The sequence below is a fragment of the Manihot esculenta genome, chromosome 9 (assembly GCF_001659605.2).
Source record: "Manihot esculenta cultivar AM560-2 chromosome 9, M.esculenta_v8, whole genome shotgun sequence".
NCBI lineage: Eukaryota > Viridiplantae > Streptophyta > Magnoliopsida > Malpighiales > Euphorbiaceae > Manihot > Manihot esculenta.
The window spans coordinates 33,265,849-33,272,337 of record NC_035169.2 but is presented as its reverse complement, the minus strand read 5'-3'; the positions used below and the strand labels follow the sequence as shown (position 1 = coordinate 33,272,337).

At 28.3% G+C, this 6,489-nt stretch overlaps 1 pseudogene; it reads right to left on the bottom strand.

The window, feature by feature from the left end:
* Positions 1-2,502: 2,502 nt before the first annotated feature.
* Positions 2,503-6,133, bottom strand: LOC110623364 (annotated as a pseudogene).
* Positions 6,134-6,489: the final 356 nt, after the last annotated feature.

Below are 6,489 nucleotides of genomic sequence, written 5' to 3'. Positions count from 1 at the left end.
AATAATTTTTAAAATTTAGATATTTATTAGTTCAAAATTAAAGTTGAGATGTTTAATAGAAATAAAAGTTTAAAATATAAATGTGTAAATGCATATTTTATTTATTTTTATTTAAGCCTCCATAATATTTTACTGAAAAATAATTTTTTTAATTTATATTTAAAATATTTAAAAAATATTATTTTAATAAATAAATTACTTTAAGAAAATGACTTATTTTTTAAAATAAATTATTTTAAAAATTGTATTAATATTATTTATATAAATTTATTAATAGATTTTATTTTTTTAAATTAAAAAAAAGTCTTTTCTTTAAGAATTCTTAAAATAGATAAATGTTTGTGAAGCCATGGCTTAGTTAGCTCTAAATGTATGGCTAAAGACAAAGCCTTATTAATTATATTTTCATTTTCTTTCTTTTAGAAAAGCCACTTTCTGTTAAGTTTCCTTAAACAACCCTATAAAATAATACTTTAATAAAAATTATTTTTTCTTTTATTTAAAAAAAAAGTAAGGTATCTTCCAAGCAGCAGCCAGTTGATTGCTACAGATTCATTGACCTTGATATTTTATTCTCTGTTTCATGCCCACAAAGACTTTGAATCCTTGGTTGTTAAGTGGGTATGTGGATTTTATATTTGGACAACATCATTATTTAAATATTTTTAAATAAGCACAGTAAATAAAAAGACACTAATTAATATATTTTTTTAAAATTTTTAAAATTTTAATAATTTTTATTTATTTATTTAGGGAACCTAAAGCCATGTGTACCATCTCCCACTAGTAATTATTAAATATTCAAATTAAATATCTCAAATTTTCTTTTTTTTTTATTTTTGTTCCCATGCCTTTCTATCTGGCCATGATGTGAATTTGACTCAAATTTCCACCAAGAAAATAGCATTCCTTTTACTATTTTTGTCCATTCCCCACTTAACTACCTTTGAATATCTTCACTACACAATACTCATTTAATTTCCTCAAATTTTCTTATAATCTATTAAGTCATTTAAAAAAAATTACCAGTGATTTTCTTGGTAGATTTTTATTTATATGTAAATTGTAGGGAAATTATTTAAAATTGACGTGTACCCATTTGTTGACCAATTTGTATATTGTCAAATTACTATATTGTTACATTTTTAATTATTTATAATGATAAATATATATAGAAAAAATTAGTATTTAGTCTATGTAATATAAAAAATTTATTAGTTAATTTTTTATTTTTAAAAATTTAATTAATTAGTTATTTTTCATTTTCAATATAAATAGACTAATTAATAGATTTTTTTATAAAATTAAAAAAATAATTAATAAATTTTATTATATCATAAAAATTAAATAGTATATTTTTAATTTATAAAATACTGTAATAAAATAAAATTTATGTAATATAAAATTAAATTAAAAGAAAATAAATGTATAGTGGCAAGTGGGAGAGTGATGGGGATGGGATTTTCCGTTGAACATCTTGAATAAGAAGAAGAAGTTGCAGGGGATGACTAATACCGAAGACCAGCAATAGTGATCGCTGGTCAGTCGTCCATCCTTTTTCTCCATGTTCCACCGTTGCCCATCGGATTTTTATAATATAAAAAAATTTTAATTAATTTTTTAATTTTAAAAAATATATGAAAATATTTTTATAATTTAAAAGTTTAATAATTATTTTTTTATTTATTTTATCCATTAATTATAATAAAAAAATATGAACAAATAAAATAATTAGTAAATTTTACAAAATTTGGATCAATTAATAATTTTTTTAAATTATATAAATTAAATTATAAAATATTTAAAAATTAAAATTAATAAAAAGATTAAATTTAAAATTTTATGAATGTTTTAATAGATTTTTTTAAAAAATTTTTACATAATATAAATATTAAATAATAAATTTCTCCATTTTATACTCTATTTTTCCATTTGATAAATGAGTTTAAAATTAAATGTTTTTAAAAATATCATAAAGTAAATTATGGATAACATGCTATTATTTTTATATTATCAAATAATTAAAATATTTTTTTAATATTAAAAGTTATCAGTTAGTTAAAAAAAAATCCAGTTCGTCTCTTCTTACTTCCCACGTTTTCCCCCAATTCATCATCACAAAATTCAATATTTTATAAAATATGGGTTTAAGAATAAATGTGATGAACCCATCACATAAATATGGGGAGAAAAAAAAAACCCTAGAAAATAACTGCATCAAATTGAATCATAATTACAAAACGGAATCTACAATATCAGTTTTTTTTTAATTATTATTATTATAGGAAAACTTAATCATCAGTTGGATCTATTTGGTTAAACATTAATTAATTCAATAAGTTCGTTTTGAATACTTATTTAAAAATAATAATTTTTCAATTTGATTATTTTATTAAATTATTTTTTTTTTAAAAAAAATCCACATGAGGAGAAATTGCTTGTTGGGATAGATTTTGGTATTTTTTATGTGTATTTGACTTGTGCTAACTCATGGCCATATGATGTTTCTTGCTATTTGCGTGTAATGGAATTAAACGGCATCTTCCTTACAACTTAAATTAAAGGGGACACATCAGTCACCATGATGATATTAAAACAGCGGTTTGAAAAATTGAGTACGTCGTAGTCATCTTCAAATATCTATCACTCTTTCCTCCTCACATCCTCAAAAATCTTGTGTGAACACAAGCCAATGGTTCACATTCTGTAGCACACTTGAGACTTCAGTTTCCTTACAAAGCTGATAAGGGCTGGTCCTTCAACAGCTGATCCAACTCCTTCACAAATCTTTCCATCGCAACCTTTGGCAAACATAAAGTAACAACAATCCCATCTTCACCTTTCTTATTTTTAGTTGCTATATGAAAGCTAGCCACATGACCTTTGGCAGGGCCACCATACACAGCTCTTCCCCATCCGAAATCAACCTTCAAACCTGGCTCGAGCTACCCCTGAAACCAGGAAGGAACCCACCATTGTACACCGAGGCCTGCCCTTGAGGACCATAAGGTCCGCCACAGATCGCATGTACTCTTCGGTAACATTTGCCTTGGCCCTTCTTACCAATTCTAATGCATACCCTATTGGGTTCCTTGAGAGATCTTCTGCTCTTGCTTTTGCCACCGAGTAAGCAATGCAGTTGCCGTAGTAGCCCTTAGGAATAGGAGGTTTAAAGCAGCTACGAGCATTAACGATACATATTATACGCACCTCTTCATCTGGGTTTGGTTGAAGGGCAATGGTGCGGCATCTCCAGAGACATGCAGCTAATATTTCGAACCTAGAGCAGTGACTGAGGTGAGGGGGTGCATGTTTTTTTCGAAGTGAGGATATTTGAGTGAGCAGAAAGAAGAAGGAGCGATGGTCCTTGACTTGATCGGAAAGAGAGATGTTGTCTTGAGTGTCAACCAAATCATCGTACTCATGGTGTGTGCATGTTATACGCGGTGGTTTCCGGGCAGTAAGAAGGTGTCTCTCCCATACTGGAAGAACTGAGGGTGCCGTAGCTCCTCGGGCCATCTCCGCTACTGCTGACCAGAATTGTAATAATCCTGCTGCATCGCTAATAGTGTGGTTCATACGAATGGCTGTGATGATTCCTCCGCACTTGAGACATGTCACCTGTGTTATTGGCACATTATATGTAAATACATAGCAATGGTACGAGCATAAATCTTACCAAGAACTGCGCTAACTCCACTGCATCATCGACCAAAGACAACAAAAAAGGTTTTCATCTACACTAAAGAATAAAAAATTCATCATGCCGACTCAACAAAAATCTACTAATAAGGAAAACTATTTATAATTATTAATAATTAAAAAAGTTAAAAACCACAAATTCTATATTATCTTTATTAATATATATAACCTCCACTCATATTGCTCATTGCTAAATAAGAATATATTAAAAACTAACTAACAAATTACTATTAAAAAAAAAAAAGAGAAGTTGCCTATATATAATTTCATACCAATGTAAAGAAAAAGAGAGCAGTAAATCCAACGACAGGACCTAACCGTGTTTATCACTCCTTCCATGACATCACGCAGAGAATCACTCACTACATAAAATCATTATAATAGCTGAGCAAAGAAATATTTTATCTAACACACATCAAAATTCACTAAACAATGAGATTGAAAGCCATTGTTTAATATGTTCCCTTCTTTCCCCCTGACTTTTAGATAAATATACCATTTAATAATATGAAAATATGAAAAAACCCATTCGATAGATAATATTTTTTAAAAAATATATTAAAATATCAAAATTTTAAAAATCTACTAATTAGTCATTTCATCAGTTTTAATGGTTTTAGTCGCTGTATGATGAGAAAACTCATTTATTGGTCTATTATTTTTGTAAAAATATCTATTAATTAATATCTATATATCGAGCATAATTTAGTATTTTCTATAAAATTTAATATCTAAAATTAATTAAAAAATTAATTAATAGACTTTTTAAAATTTTATAAATATTTTAATATATTTTTAAAATAAAAAAACTAATTAATAAGCTTTTATATATTACAACGGCCAAATAGCAATGGTTTCCAACTTTCGTAGGGTCTCTTATAGCAACCCATTTATTTCATTCCATTCTCTGCTTAACAACCAATTCTGTAGATTTTTTTATAAACAAAATTTTATTAATAATAAAAAAAAAATATATAATAAATCCGATTAAACCTGATCATACTCCAATTACACCCGATTTATAGGATAAATCAAGTAAAAAATACCCGATAATAAAAAAACACATAAACACAACCAAATGCCAAAATCAGAACCAAGAGATCCATAAAATTTTGCGGAGAAAACAAAACAAGAAAAATACGACAAAGCCTGGTCGATCACATGGCCTTCTACAGTAGTTAATCACATCTCCGAAGAACTCTATTGTCCTTTCCTAAAATGCTAGTATAGCTTGGGTTTGGCACCCCAAGAAGTCCAAAACCCGACTATTCCTTGAAATTGCTGGTAAGTCACAAGCATCAATTCCATTCCTTCTAAAATTGTTTTGTGTAAAATGCATAATTATATGGATGAATGCATTTAATTGTCTGAATCTTTGAGACAGTCAAATTCTAAAATCCGAAATACCTTAATTATTTCAATTTTAATTTAAATTCTGATATGAAACTCTCTTTTTTTTTTTTCAAATTAATTATTCCTTATTTCTATTCTCATCTTTCCCTTATTTTGTCTTCAGATTCTCTGTTATGCAAACTAACGATCATACCATGGACCATTTTTACTCTTTATCAACATTACTCTTCATCTTCATCGATCTTCTGCTGGAGAACAAAATTTTTCAGAAAATTCAATTAAATTCAATATATTTTGTCCTGAATTATATGTTCATTAACTGATCTATACATTTATTAGATGATGCCTTTTATTTCTATAATTGAAGATGAATTAAATCCAATCAATAATTTTTCTAGATAACATGACTTTATACTAAATCACAGAACCCATAAATCTATCTGTGAATTAAATTGGAAGTTCATAAAACAAACGATTTTTGTCCTAATAAAAGAATAGAATAATTCTGAATAAAGTACCTGAATAAGCAGCAGAGGACTGTTCAGAATCCCAGAAGAGCCAGGCACATCAAATAGTAATTCCTCAAAGCATGGAAACGGCGGCCAAAGCATATCCCCAAACTGATCAAGACTAACATCAGCATACGCCTCAGTGAATAAAATACCCTGGCCGGTGCATTCCACGACGAGCTTTCGGTCAGGCCATTCCCTTACCCTGCCAGCGAATGGATAATAAAACACCAGAACTTCTGCAAGTGCTTGTTTAAGGAGCTGAACGGGATCTTGTCGTTGCATTGAAAGATGATAAGGATAGAAAATGATGAGTGGAATTTGTACTCGGAGGCCATCTTGATCGTCGATGTCCGATAGGGGTTTCAAGTCGTGAGGGGTGAGCTTGGCTGGGATGATCAGCTCCGGGTCGCACCTGTGCACCTTGAAAACTAGTGGCGGTACCATAGCAGTTCCGATTGTGGCCGCTCTTGTTTCTGGCATTTACATTTCCACCTATTCGTGGATAAATACAAACGATAAGGATTCCACTTTTTTTGTAATTTTCTTCTACACTCGCTGAACTTCACACACACACTGATAAATGCAATCAATACATTTTAATTTATTCGCTCATTAGGTAAAAATCTTTTGTTATATTTCAAAATTAATAATTATGTATTTCGATTCCATCATTAAATATATTATATGTAATTGTTTTAAGAGAATTCATTTTAGAAAAAAATAAAATGAGAAAAATAATTTATGAGAGTTAAATTTAATATTTATTTTAAAGGAAATTTTTTTGTATGTCGATTGCTGATGATTGAAAGTATTATGATGTATTTGAGAATAAATTTAATAATTAGGTTTCATTTAGAATGATGATATTTTGTAATAGAAAACTAAATAAACTCTGCAAAATAATAAATGATTTTAAATTTTT